The following is a 16139-nucleotide window of genomic DNA, read 5'->3' on the forward strand; positions in this document are numbered from 1 at the left end:
CAGACAACAAAAAGGGATAAAAGGTATCCAAATCAGCAAAGAAGTCAAACTGTCTCTCTTCTCAGATGACATGATACTCTATATGGAAAACCCAAAAGAATCCACCCCCAAATTACTAGAACTTATTGAGCAATTCAGTTATGTGGTGGGATACAAAATCAATGCTCAGAAATCAGTTGCATTTCTATACACGAACAATGAGACTGAAGAAGGAGAAATCAGGGAATCGATTCCTTTTACAATAGCACCAAAAATCATACATTATATCAGAATTAACTTAACCAGAGACATAAAGGATCTATATTCTAGAAACTACAGATCACTCGTGAAAGACATTGGAGAAGACACAAAAGATGATAAAAATATTCCATGCTCATGGATGGGAAGAATAAACATAGTTAAATGTCTATGTTACTCAGAGATTTCTACAGTTTCAATGCCATCCCAATCAAAATACCAATGGCATTTTTCAAAGAACTGGAACAAATAGCCCTTAAATTTGTGTGGAACCAGAAAAGGCCCCAAATAGCCAAGGAATTGTTGAAAAGGAAAAACAAAGCTGGGGGCATCACGTTGCCAGATTTCAAGCTATACTACAAAGCTGTGATCACCAAGACAGCATGGTACTGGCACAAGAACAGACACATAGAACAATGGAACAGAATAGAGATCCCAGAAATGGACCCTCGGCTCTTTGGGCAACTAATCTTTTTTTTTTTTTGAAAGATTTTATTTATTTATTCGACAGGATAGAGGCAGCCAGCTAGAGAGGGAACACAAGCAGGGGGAGTGGGAGAGGAAGAAGCAGGCTCATAGCGGAGGAGCCTGATGTGGGGCTCGATCCCAAATGCCAGGATCACGCCCTGAGCTGAAGGCAGACGCCCAACTGCTGTGCCACCCAGGCGCCCCAAGGGCAACTAATCTTTGACTGGAAAGAACATACAATGGAAAAAAGACAGTCTCTTTAGTAAGTGGTGCTGGGAAAATTGGACAGCTATATGCAAAAGAATGAAACTTGACCACTCTCTCACACCATACACAAAGATAAACTCCAAGTGGATGAATGACCTCAATGTGAGACAGGATTCCATCAAAATCCTAGAGGAGAACATAGGCTGCAACCTCTATGACATCGGCCACAGCAACTTTTTTCATGACACATCTCCAAAGGCAAGAGAAACAAAAGAAAAAATGAACTTGTGGGACTTCATCAAGATACAAATCTTTTGCATAGCCAAGGAAACAGTCAACAAAATGAAGAGGCAGCCCACAGAATGGAAGAAGATATTTGCAAATGACACTACAGTAAAAGACTGGTATCCAAGATCTACAAAGAACTTCTCAAACTCAATACACGGGAAACAAATAATCAAATCAAAAAATGGGCAGAAGATATGAACAGACACTTTTCCAATGAAGACTTACAAATGGCTATCGGACACATGAAGAAATGTTCGAAATCATTAGCCATCAGGGAAATTCAAATCAAAACCACCTTGAGATACCACCTTACGACCGTTAGAATGGCAAATGACAAGGCAGGAAACAACAAATATTGGAGAGGATGTGGAGAAAGGGGATCCCTCTTACACTGTTGGTGGGAATGCAAGTTGTTTTAGCCACTTTGGAAACAGTGTGGAGGTCCCTCAAAAAGTTAAAAATTGAGATACCCTATGATCCAACAATTGCACTACTGGATATGTACTCCAAAGATACAGATGTAGAGACGAGAAGGGCCATATGCACCCCAATGTTCATAACAGCATTGTCCACAATAGCTAAATTGTGGAAGGAGCCAAGATGTCCTTCAATGGATGACTGGATTAAGAAAATGTGGTCCATATATACAATGGACTAGAAAGAACGATTACCCAACATTTGCAGCAACATGGACAGGACGGGAGGAGATTATGCTAAGTGAAATAAGTCAAGCAGAGAAAGACAATTATCATATGGTTTCACTCACTTATGGAACATAAGAAATATCAGGGAGATCGGTAGAAGGAGGAAGGGAAGAATGAAGGGGGGGTAAACGGGAGGGGGAATGAACCATGAGAGACTATGGACTCTGGGAAACAAACTGAGGGCTTCAGAGGGCAGGGGGGTGGGGGACTGGGGTAAGCTGGTAATGGGTATTAAGGAGGGCACATATTGCATGGTGCACTGGGTGTTATACAAAAATAATGAATCATGGAACATTACATCAAAAATTAAGAATATACTGTATGGTGACTAACATAACATAATAAAAAATTATTATAAAAAACACTTCTATCAGATGAAATAAACCATAAAACAGAGACTGTAATGAAAGACAATGAAATGCATTAAATAATGATAAAATGACTAATTCAAGAGATTGGACGTAAGATTTGTAATTATTTATGCACCCAACATAAGATCACCTAAATATCTAAAGCAAATATTAACAGATATAAAGGGAGAAATTGACTGTAATACAACTGTAAGGGGCATTAACACCCTACTTAGATCAATGGAAAGATCATTCAGACAGAAAATCAGTAAGGCAACACCAGCCTTACATGACACATTAGACCAGATGGACTTAAAAGATGTATGTGGAATTCTTTATCCAAAACCGTAGAATACACATTATTTTCAAGTGCACATGGAGCATTTTTCTGGATAGATCACATGTTAGGCCACAAAACAGGTCTCAATCTATTGAACAAGATTGAAATAACATAAAGCATCTTTTTCAATCTGTATTATGTGAAACCAGAAATCAATACAAGAGGAAAATTGGAAAATATACACTCACATGGATCCTAAACTTCATGCTCCTATGCAAATAGTTGGTCAATGAAGAAATCAAAGAGTAATTAAAAAAATACTTTGATGTGAATAATAATGGAAAAACAAACTTCTAAACTTAATGGGATGCAGCAAAGCAATTTTAAGAGGAAAGTTCATAGTGATACAGATCTATCTTAAGAAACAAGGACAATTCCAAATAAACAACACAACTTTACACCCAAAGGAACTAAAGAAAGAACAACCAAAGCCCAGCATTAGAAGGAAGGAAGTAATAAAGATCATAGTGGAAATGAATAAAGTAGAGACCACAAAACAATAGAAAAGATCAATGAAACAAAAAGCTGTTTCTTAGAAAAGACAAAATTAATAAACTTCTAGCCAGACTCATAAAGAAAAAAATAGTGAAGACCTAAATAAATAAAATCAGAAATGAAGTAGAAGTTATAACTGACCACCATAGAAATACAAAAGATCATAAGAGACTACTACAAACAATTATATGCCAACAAATTGGAAAACCTAGAAGAAATGTTTAAATCCCCACAAATATACAACCTTCTAAGATTGAATCACAAAGAAATAGAAAATCTGAATAGATCAATTACAAGTAATAAAATTGAATCTGTAATTTTAAAACTCCCCAAAAACAAAGGTCTAAGACCAGACAACTTCACAGGTGAATTCTACCAAATTTAAGGAAGAGTTATTATCTATTCTTCTCAAATTATTCCAAAAAATTTGAAGAGGAAGGAATGCTTCCAAACTAATTTTATGAGGCCAGCATTACCCTGATACCAAAACCAAAGATACCACAAAGAAAGAAAATTACAGGACAGTATTCCCGATGAACATCAACGCAAAAATTCTCAACAAAATATTAGCAAACCAAATTCAACAATACATTAAAAGGATCATATACCACAATCAAATGGTATTTATTCCAGGGACCCAAGGATGGTTCAACATCCACAAAACAATTAGTGTGATATACCTCATAAAACAAAGTGAAAGATATAAATCATTTGGTCATCTCGATAGATGCAGAAAATGCATTTGACAAAATTTAACATCAATTTATGATAAAAACTCTCAACCAAGTGGGTATAAAAGGAACATACCTCTACATAATAATGGCTGTATATGACAAGCCCATGGCTAACTTCATACTCAGTGGTGAAAAGCTAAAAGCATTTCCTTTGAGATCGGGAACAATACAAAGATGTCACTTTTATTTAACATAGTATTGGAAGTCCTAGCTACAGCAATTACTCAAAATAATCACATTATTGTATGCAATAAAGACATACAAACCAGAAAGGAAGAAGTCAAACTCATTATTTGCAGAGGCATGATACTATATATAGAATATCCTAAAGACTCCACCAAAAAAGGTCATACAGAAATCAATTGTATCTTTGTACACTAACAGTAAGTTATCAAGTGTGTGCTTCATGGAGTATGGACAAAGGAAACAGTAGTAAATGTGCAATGGAAAAAAACTAATGCTACCTCAGTCAGGTGATCACGGTTAACATCATCAGTAATAAACCATCTGGATAGCATGTATCTTACAATTGCATCAAAAAGAATAAAATAAGAGGGGCGCCTGGGTAGCGCAGTCATTAAAGCGTCTGCCTTCGGCTCAGGGCATGATCCTGGCGTTCCGGGATCGAGTCCCACATTGGGCTCCTCCGCTGGGAGGCTGCTTCTTCCTCTCTCACTCGCCTGCTGTGTTCTCTCTCTCGCTGGCTGTCTCTCTGTCACATAAATAAATAAAATCTTTAAAAAAAAAAGAATAAAATAAGAATAAAAGAATAGGAATAAATTTAATAAGGAAGTCAAAGACCTGTACTCTGAAAGCTAGAAGACACTGATGAGAGAAATTGAAGATGACAAATGCAAAGACATCATGCTCATGGTTTGGAAGAGTTAATATTAAAATATCCATATTACCCAAAGCAATCTACATATTCAGTTCAATACCTGACAAAATGCCAATGGTATTTTTCAAAGAACTAGAACAAAGAATCCTAAAACTTGGATGGAGCCACAAATCCTAAAATTTGATAGAATCATAAATGGCCCCAAATAACTAATACCATCTTGAGAAAGAAGAGCAAACCTGGAGGTATCATGCTCCCTGATTTCAAACTACACTACAAAGCTACAGTAATTAAAACAGAATGGAACTGTCTTGAGAACAGGCACATAGAAAAAAAGAACAGAAAAGAGAGCTAAGAAAGACACCTACGCTTACATGGTCAGTTTACGACAAAGGAAGCAAGAATAAACATGGAGAAATTATATGGTGAAATAAATGCATAGAGAAATGCATGAAGAAATAAATGGTGCTAGGATAACTGAATAGCTCCATGCAGGATGAAATTGGACCACTATCTTATACCATATACAAAAATAAATTCAAAATGGATTCAAGATTGAATGTAGACCATGAAACCATAAGCTTCCTGGAAGAAAGCATAGGCAGTAAGCTCTTTGAGATCAGTCTTACCAATATTTTTCTTACCAGTATCTCTTCAGTCAAGGGCAAAAAAAGCTAAAATAAACAAATGAGATTACATCAAATTTTTTTTTTTTACTGTGAAGGAAATCAACAAAACAAATGGCAACTTACTGAATAGTAGAAGATATTTGCAAATCCTACATCTAATAAGGGGTTAATGTTCAGAATATATAAAGATCTTACACAACTTAACATGAAAAAAGAAAATAACCCAATTAAAAAATGGACAGAGGACTTGAATAGATATTTTTCTACAGAAGACATATAATGGACAATAGGCACATGAAAAGGTACTCAATATCACTAATCATCAGGGAACTGCAAAACAAAACCAGAATGAGATACCTCTCACACCTATGAGATTAACTATTATCAAAAAGATAAAAAAAATAACAAGTGTGGTCAAGGATGTGGAGAAAAGGGAGTCTTCCTACTTTGTTGATGGGAATGTAAATTAGTGCAGCCACTGTGGAAAACAGTATACAGATTACTCCAAAAATTAAAAATAGAACTACCTTACAAATCTGCGATAAATTCCACTTCTGGGTATTTATCCAAAGAAAACAAAAGCATCAATCCAAAAAAGATACATGCACCCCTATGTCCATTGCAGCATTATTTATAATAGCTAAGGTATGGAAGCCAGCCACCTAAGTGCACATTGATAAACAGATAAAAAAGATGTGTTATATATATGTGATATACATATATATATATATATATGTGATACACATGTATATGTATGTATGTATGTAATAGAATACTACTCAGCCATAAACAAGAATGGAATCTTGTTTATCTTTACAACAACATAGATACATCTACAGCATATTATGCAAAGTGAAATAATTCAGACAGAGAAAGACAAATATTATATGATTTCACTTACATGTTGAGTCTAAAAGAAAAAACAAAACAGAAACAGACTCATAAATAAAAGAAACTGTTGGATACCAGAGTAGGTAGAGTTGGTGTGCAAAATAGGTGAAGGGGATTAAAAGGTACAAACTTGCAACTATTAAGAAATAAGTCATGAGCATATAATGTACAGCATAGTAAAGAGTTAATATTACTTTAGTAACTTTGCAGGGTGACAGATAGTAACTAGATTTATTGTGAGGATCATTTCATATATATAAAAATATCAGATCACTAAGATGTACACCTGAAAGTAATAGGATACTTTATGTAAATTATACTTCAACTAAAAAAAGAGATGAAAGATGCATAAGTAGTTGCCTCAAGGCACACGGTCCTAAATGAACTAAACGTTCACTAAAAATAAAACCCAAGTGACTGACTGCAGCTGTCACTTTCAATCCCATTTTTTTAACCAATTTTGAGGGGGACCAATTAATCAATTTGCAAACAGTCAGGCACCAGCTGAAGATGTAGAAGCATCTGGAGACGGTATATGCAGGGTTTGAGTTTGGGATACACAAGATAGAAGATCAATTTTGCATATTTCATAGTTTTGCCTAGGGCAAATTCTATGAATAACATTTTTCCCTTCTGTAAACTGAACTGTCATAGTAATCAGAGTATTATAAAGAATTTTTTTACACTCATTAAGGAAAGCATTCTGGAAATTTTCTAAGTAATTTAAGTTCAAAATAATTTTGTACCAATGTTTTCTATTCTATTGTATGTAACTACCAGCTCAGTCTTCCATTTCAACATTTTTCTGGGTGTGTGCTGTTGTCTAGGTACATTCTTTTTATTTTATCAGCATCATGCCAAATGAAGCATTTTGAAATTTTATATGCAGCATGCATGAATTTGGCTGTATTTGTCTAATTTTGCTTTCCCTGTTTTGGTTACAAAGATGACTTTAAATCAACAGGAATTGGTGCTACTCTCAGCATAGTTGAAGACAATAATTTGTGTTAATTTCTGGGTACTAAAACCATAAGAGGCAAGACCTCTGGACAGAAGCCAAGTCTGTTGATCCACGCCGTTTAAGTAGTACACTCTGTAAGCACTCAAGAAATATTCATCTCCACCTTCTCTTTTCTTGGGCAAGGACCATGCTTTCATCACTTGTTGGGGGCACTTATGTAACCCTAGTAGAAATTGGTTTCCTTAGGCTAGGACTTTTCCATGCAGTGTGGCTTATCACTGAACTGGTCATGGGGAATCTACATGAATCACAAATGAGGTAGGTCACATTTAATATTGTGATTCTGTAATTTTATCATTATTAATTTTATTATTATTCATCCAAACTATTTATGCATTGCTATTCTCATCTTCATGTTTTAAGTTATGAAATCTGCTACTAATCACATATTAAGAAACTAATTTCCATAAAGGCTTTGTTTTTTCCTAGTGCAACTATTCTAGATACTAATAAATCAATAAACTATTTTTTTGCTTATTTCTGGATATGGATATGAGAGCATTTGGAAATTACACATTTGTTCTTGCATTATATCTTGATACAAATCAATTTATTTAAAACAATTGTACAAAGAAAGGCTTAAAAATTTTGATGTGAATAGGAAAAAATAGTATGGAGATGATGAATATGTCTTTAGAAAAAAAAAGCATTTTTGTTTTCTGAGAAACAGATTAAGTTTGAAATTTTCAATAAGATATTGTTATTTTGTTAATGGACCCTGCAAAATGAAATGCTTTTCTCATATTTTTTATAGTATAACTTAGGAATATCTGGTATATAATATATTTTGAAACTCATGATATTGAAATTGGTGGTACTTACTAGTTGTGCTTTCAGATTTTCAGAAATACTTAGAGACATGCTCTTTTTGTCAGTTATTGTCACAATAATTCTGCATAGTAAAATCATAAATCTCACTGGCATTCACTATTGTATCAGTCAAGATCCTCCAGACAACAGAACCAGTTCAATACCTATACATCTGGATACATACACTGAGATTAATATCAAGGAATTGCCTCACACTACTGTGGGAGCTGGCAAGTCTGAAATCTAAAGGATAGGCTAGAAGCCTGGAAATGATGTAAGAATTGGTCCTGCAGTCTTGAAGCAGGTGTTCTTTATCAGAGAAATTGCCTGAGTTTGCATTCAAGGCCTTTCAATTGTTTGCATGAGTCCCACCCACATTATCTAGAATAATCTCATTTACTTAAAGTCAACTGATTGTAGATATTAGCCATACCTGCAAAATACCTCCACAGCAACACTAATATTAGTGTTTGATTGTATAACTGGGTACCAGGTTGAATAACTGGTCTGCCCAAGTTGGCACACAAAAACTAACCATCACAGTCCACTCCTTGTCACCTTGGCACCCAAACACATCTCCTTAACCAACTTAGCCTCCAAATAGAAGCCTTAAAGCCATACCTCAAATAAGAAAATGGAACTATCCTTCATACAACCTAAAATACACTAATCATTTCCTCTGAAGGGAATGAAGAGTCCTTAAGTGATGTTCACTCTCCTCCCTGATATACTGTAACTTAAATGCTGTGATATAAAAGTTTATGTTATTAATAAATTGTATGTTAGATGAGATGGGGATAAGAGAGGGAAAAAAGCAAAGACAATTGATATACACATGTACACATACATATATATACACAAACATATGTATACACACACAAACATATCTAGCACATATATGCATATTTAAATACATGCATTAATGTATAATATATTATATAATACACTATCTATGATATACACACACAAACATATTCATAACCAAATGAAGAAGAAATACACAATTACAGTCTTCATTTCTGTAACTGAACAACATGGTTATAGCTATTATTTGTAGCTATCTTCTCCCGCTATCCATTGCATATTCCTTTGCCTCAGCAAGTACCTCAGCTGGTCATGGTTCATTATATCATAGGGTGATCCCAACTTTCATTCGCAAAGGGTCTGGCCCATTAGCAGTTGTGTTTTAATCGTTTTTTTTTTTTTCATTTTTTTGTAGTTTTCCATTGTCTTCAATCACATGGCATGGTAATGCTAAGAGAAGCCCTAGGTACCTCCCGTATTCCACACATATTCCTCATTACTTCATTGTGGAGTAGCAGTCCAATTTCCCTTGGAGGTCAGAATCAATCACCCCAGCTGGTAAAGTAACTCCTTCTTTGCCTGTCGATTCAATCATGAGGAGCCTAAAGTGGCTAAGCAGCAGTCTTAGTTTCTAGTTCAATGGAATTATTGTATCTCTGCTGGAAGTGTTTCTCTCTTTGGAACAAAGACCTCTAGACTACCAGAGCCTAAGTTCGCAGGAATAAGAAGTAAACATTTTGCTAGTGGGCCACTCGGGTTAATAGTGAGTGGTGCCACTTCCATTTCCTCTTTTGATTCTTGAACGCATCAATCCTTGCAATGGGAGAAAGAGCACCACGTATATGATGCAGACTCAGAGCATATGCAGTCTTCTGGAGAACCTTACCCCAGTCCTGCAAGATATTGCTAACTGACACTATAATTGAGTCTTCTTAAGACCATTACACTGTTCTGTCAAGCCACCTGTTCCAGGATGTTGAGGCACATGGTAAAACCAGTAAATTCCATGACTTTGGGACTATTCCTCACTTCATTCACTGTTAAGTGAGTTTCTTGATCAAAACTAGTGCTGTATGGAACACCATGACAATGGTTGAGGCATTCTGAAAGTTCATGGATGGTAATGTTGGTAAAAAGATTGCATACAGGAAAGGCAAGTCTGTATCCAAAATGTTTACTCCAAGAAGAACAAAACAGTTCCCATTCTAATATTGAAGTAGTCCAGTGTAATCAAATTGTTACCAGGTAGCCGGCTAATCATCACAAGAAATGATGCTACATTAGATTCAGCATTGATCTCTGTTATTGGAAAATTAGATATTGTGCAGTGACTGTAGCCAGGTTGACCTTGGTGAGTGGAAGTCCACGTTGCTGACCCATTAATATACTCTATCCCTGCCACAAATGTCACTTTGTTTATCTGTCCATTGGACAATGACAGGAGTAGATGGAGAAAAAATGGCTGATTGGTATCCACAGAACAGACCATCCTATTCACTTGATTATTAAGATCTTCCTCTGCTTAACTACCCTGTAGTGAGCATTCACATGAGATACAACTGTTTTTATGTTTTTTGTCCATATCTTCCCCATGTCTTCCCCAGACTTCCTTGTCACTAATTTTTCCAGTCATGTTTTCTCCAACTCCCTGACCATCCATCCAAATTATTGGCCATTGTCCATGAATCCATATACACTCATAACTGTCCATATCTCCTTCTGAGCAAAATGACCAAACAGGTACACTGCCTGAAATTCTGACTATTGAGATTATTTCTCTTCACCACTATGCTTCAGTATTTTGGAAAGAGGCTTTAGAGCTACACCTGCCCACTTTTAAGTGATGCCTGCACAATGTGCAGAATTATCTTTAAACTAGGCCTGACTCTTTACTTCCTCAGTCATCTGACTGTAAAGAACTCCACATGAGACCATAGATACAGGCTGGGAGAGAGAAGGCATATGGGGCCAGAAGTAGGGCCAATGGCATTTGAACTACTTCTCCGTGCAACTTACTTGTGCTTTACATATATATGTATGTAAAGCACAAGTAAGTTGCATGGAGATATATATATTCTGATATACAAATATATATATATATATGTATATGTGTGTGTGTGTGTGTGTATATATATATATATATATATATATATATATATATATATATATAGTACTCAGTCCCCACATATATATAAAAATACATGTGGCTTGGTGGGTTAGAAAACACCTAATTCAAGATAAGCATCTCAGGTCACATGATAAATTGGTGGCCCATGGTCAAGCATTCAGTCTCTGCTAAAGCACTGGAGCAGACTAAGAGCTATTTCTGAAAAGGATGCATGCAGTGCAGAGGATGGCAGGGCTTTGCTCCAGAATCCTTAGGATCTGGACTGAAATTCACCTATAGGAACCTGCCAAATGCTGCAAACAGCATCCTTATGTACCACTGACACTTCAGGCACTCTTAGATCTGCTGGATCATATGGCCCAAGGGGCAGATCAGCTTACACAGACAGCAGCCTGGACATGTTGCAGAGCCTTTTCTTTTTCTGGGCCCCACTTAAAATTGGTAGCTCTTCAGATCATTCAGTAAATTGGCAGTAGGCAGTAGTAGCTTACCCAGATGATGACTATTGCCTGCAAAGTCCAGAGGCCCAATGAGCATTGTGCCTCTTTTTTGGTTGTAAGAGGGACCATATACAACTTACCCTTCACCTTAGAAGGGATATTTCAACATGTCCCATACCACTGGACCCCTATAAGAGATAGATCATCTACAAATTTTTGTTGGGTTTATGTCCCAGTCTAACACATATATCTTACCAATTAGTCTACAGTCAGTGCTACTCTTTGCTCACTAGGGCCAATCAGCATAATGTCATTAAAGCAAAGGTCCAATGTGATGTCTTGTGGAAAGGAAGGTGATCAAGATCCCTGTGGTCTAAATTGTGAGTTATGGCTGGAGGTTGCTACACCCTGAGGTAGGACAGTGAAAGTGTATTGTTGGTTTTGTCAGCTGAAAGCAGCCTCTTTCTGGTGAGGCAATAAACGAGTATTGAGGAGAAATGCGTTTGTCAGATCAATAGCTACATACCAGGTACAAAAGGATGTGTTAATTTGCTCAAGAAATGAAACCATATCTGGTACAGCAGCTGTAATTGGAGTCATCACCCAAACTTATGATAATCCACTGTCATTCTCAAGACCATCTGTTTTTCTGCACTAGCCAAATAGGTGAGTTAAATGGGAATATAATTGGAATCATTACACCTCTGTATTCCTGAAGTTCTTGATGGTGGCACTAATATATGTAATCCCTGCAGAAATGCAGTACTGTTTTACTATTTGTCCTAGTAGAGACCATTCTAGGGGCTTCCACTTGGCCTCTCTCATAACAGCCCTCACTCCACAGAATAAGAAACAATGTGAAGATTCTACCAGTTGCTGAGTATGTCCACTTCAATTACGTATTCTGGAGCTCTGGAAATAACAAGATGGATTCAAGAGTCCCCTAAACTCACTATGAGACGCATCTGAGTTAAAATTCCACTTACCATCTAACCTTCAGAATCCCCAACACTAACTGAGGGACCGGTGTGGTGTTTTGAATCTCCTGGAATTAGTGTCATGTCAGTTGAGAACTCGTATCCAGTAGTCCCTGAAAAGTCTGATTATTTCCTTTTCCTCAGTGGACAGTTACCCTGGTGGAAGGCCCTATGTCCTTTTCCTTTTAGGAAAGCTGGAGAGAGATTAACCAGGGTTTTTTTTTTCCAAGAAACCCATCCTTCCTCCATTCATGGGGTTCTGGACCTATAAACCAGTTCAGGTTTGGGAACTGATGACTGTTTTCGTGATTCAGGATAGACTGCTCACTGGACCCAGAATTCTTCTCCTTTTTTTAGATCAAGTTAAGAAATAAATAAGCTTCCCATCTATTTCAATTTTAGGAACACATAATCAACTTGCCAATGTCATAGGTTTCTGAGAATCAGACTATTCTGATTACTGTTTTGAAAACTCTGATGTCCATTATGGTAACCATACCCACTTTATCTTTGGTGATTAAGTGCTTCCACTCGGCCCCTGCCACCCCAGGATCCAATTACTCCCCTGCATTTAAGGATCCCAGTTCAGTGGCAGGACTTCTCACTGTAACTTCTACAGAAGTGACCACAGAGCTCTTCAACAGTGTTTGGTTCCTATAGCAAATCCTTGCCTCACAGTCATGGTAAAAGTTGTGAGTGAGGAGGTTTCACATGATAAACCCACTCTGACACCCTAATCTCCCTACGACTTTGAATCTCTTCCTCTACATTAAACCAAGGCAGGTCTAGCATTTCCAACTCTCCTGTTGTGGGCCACGTTTTGGTTCATGTTTTAGCCAATCAGCCAAATAAACTAGTAGATCCCTCCTAACCCCACAAGGTAAAACATTAAATCCAGAATCTCTGCTTCATGAGGCTATGCCAGTAAATTTGGCCTGATTCAGCTTTATGTTCTTTCCACCATTATCCCATATTCTTTTTTTTTTTAATTCCATATCTTTAATATCTATTGCCACACATATTCCTTAGAATTCTGTCTGTATAAATTGGGGAAAATATGCAATTCTTTTCATTGTAGCATACTTCCTCATGGGTCACACTTTGATTAGGAGTATCCAGTCCTAATATTTTATATATTTCTATAGCTATATTAGTGTTTTCTTTCATGCTGGAAATAGAATCACTGGTGCCTTTAAATCTAATCAGATGAGAGAACAAATTCTGGAAACCCAAAAACCAATTCAGAAAACTCCTTCTTAAGGTTCTATTCCTCTAAAACCACTCTTTGTTCCAAAATCTGTATCAGTTAGGATTCTCCATGAAACAACCACTTTGTATGCTGCGCACAAACATATATACATATACATAAACATAAATATTTATGTATGCGTATGGAAACACACACATATATGTGTGGAGAAAGAGAGAGACAGAGAGGGAGATTTTAAGGCATTGGCTGTCATGATTACAGTGGCTGGCAAGTCTAAAATCTTTCCATCAGCCTGACAAGCTGGAGCTCTCAGGCAGAAATTGACAATGTGGCCTTCAGGCAGATTTTTTTTCTTCAGAGAAACCTCAGTGTTTGTTTTTAAGGCCCCCTTACTGATTGGATAAGGCTAATGCATATTACTGAGAATAATCTCCAATACTTAAAGTAAGTCAACTATAGATATTATCCACATTTACAAAGTTTTTTCAAAGCAGAACCTAGATCAGATTTTGACTGAGTAACTAGGGACTATACCACAGACAATCTGACACAGAAAGTTAACCATTACAAGTAATAAGGCTTTATTTTATTCCAGAGTCTGCAGGTTGCCTGTAAGTAAGTCTATTTAGGCAGGGATGTGAGGGTGGCTCTGCTTCACCCTATGTCCTGTGGGCCATTTAAGAAAGTTTTGCTTTTTGTATGTCATTCTGGGCCCAGGCCAAGTGTATGGCAGATTCTTGAGACGCAAGAAGTGCAAGAGAGCAGTGGGAACATGTGAGGCCATTAAAGAAATCAACACATGGTCACTTCAATGTTGGCAGGAGCAAGTCACATGGTCAAGTCTAAAGTCACCGTATGGAGAAGCCACTCCCTCCGTGATAAATTTATGGCATGGGGGACAAGAGAGATAGAGAATCTGGTTCAATCATTCAATTTTCCACAAATTTTACATACTTTAGCTTATGTACATATTTTAGCTTATGGTTTAACTACAGACTTGACGTCTTTCATTGCATTTGTAGAGAACCAAAAGTTATTAATACAACCTTCACCCAAATGATAGCGTTCACCTAAAAGATATTCCTTTGCTGTGGTGTTTTATTTTTTAAAACTATTTTTATTACTAACTCCGATATATTATTACTGACACATTTGTTGCTTAATAAAGTCTTCCCTCCAAATATGGATAATTTATTTTTGACATCATATGCTGTCAGAAAAATATAAACTTCAATATATAAATAAATATATATTTATATTTATGTAAATATAAATGGAAATAGGCTAAAGGGATCAGATAAAATTATATACTTGCTTTCATTGGGAAGAACACTTGGAAGTTTAGTGTAATTCTGCCTGGATAAATATTACTGTGGCGCATCCTTACAACATGGGTTATCCTTACAGCATGTATATTTTCTTGCTCTATCAGTGGACAGGGCATAAGTAAGTGGTTGAATGATAAATAAATAAATAAATACATGGGGGAAGAACAGGCACATCTTTTTTTATTTTTCATTTCTTTTTAATTTTTATAATAATTTTTTATTATGTTATGTTAGTCACCATACAGTATATCCTTAGTTTTTGATGTAATGTTCCATGATTCACAGGCACATCTTCTATCCAGAGTAATTTCAAATAATTCATGTAGATAACTTCCCACTCCTTAAGTATGAGCTGCAGATAGTGACTTCTAACCGAAGAGTAAAGTGTAGAGGGAGGAAAATAAAGAGTAACTTACCAGTGGGGAAACCTGAAAAACAGTATCCTAGTCATGTGGTCACAGGCAGCCTCCACAGTGATAAGTCAGGCTGACAGTGCAGACCTCTGATACAATGTGGTGAAAACTGCCTAAAGTCATTTTAATAAAACAAAGTCTGAGAAACAGTCATAGCCAACAGGAGCCTGAGACATGGTGATTAAATTTGATGTGGTGTCCTGGGTGGGATCCTAGAGCAGAAAAAGAACGTGAGGAAAAAAAAAAACAACAACAAGAAAATTAGAGTCAAGTATAGATTTAATAATAATATAGTAAGTAGTATTGATCCATCAATTTTAACAAATGTGCATACTAATGTAAGATGTTAATAATAGGGAAAAAAAGGAATGTGGGCTATATGGGAACTCTAAAATCTAAAGCTGTTCTAACGAAAAAGTTTATGCAAAAAGTGTCAGAATTTTTAAATAAAAGAATTGAACTGCTTTTACACCAATTTTTAAATTTATAATCACTGAAAATATTTTTATTATAGTATGCAATTTATTCTTACCCGTAATTAACTTGTTTTAAATCTCATAGTAATTTTTTTCTGAATACACATTGATATTACTACCTCATATTTTGATGAAAGATAATGAATTCAGGAAAAAGAAGGAAAATGCTAAAAATGGTAGAGATGCAAGCACAATGTGTCATATTATTAATGATGTCTTAAGATGTATGAACTAATATTCAGCATGTGAAACTAAACATGAGCTTATATTTAGACAGATGGTTAAATATCCTCATGTCCATTTCTCTAGTTGCTTTTTAGTAACAGGAAATTGGTTCTAGAGATACCATGT

Source organism: Ursus maritimus, unplaced genomic scaffold (assembly GCF_017311325.1).
Source record: "Ursus maritimus isolate PB19 unplaced genomic scaffold, ASM1731132v1 scaffold_9, whole genome shotgun sequence".
Lineage (NCBI taxonomy): Eukaryota > Metazoa > Chordata > Mammalia > Carnivora > Ursidae > Ursus > Ursus maritimus.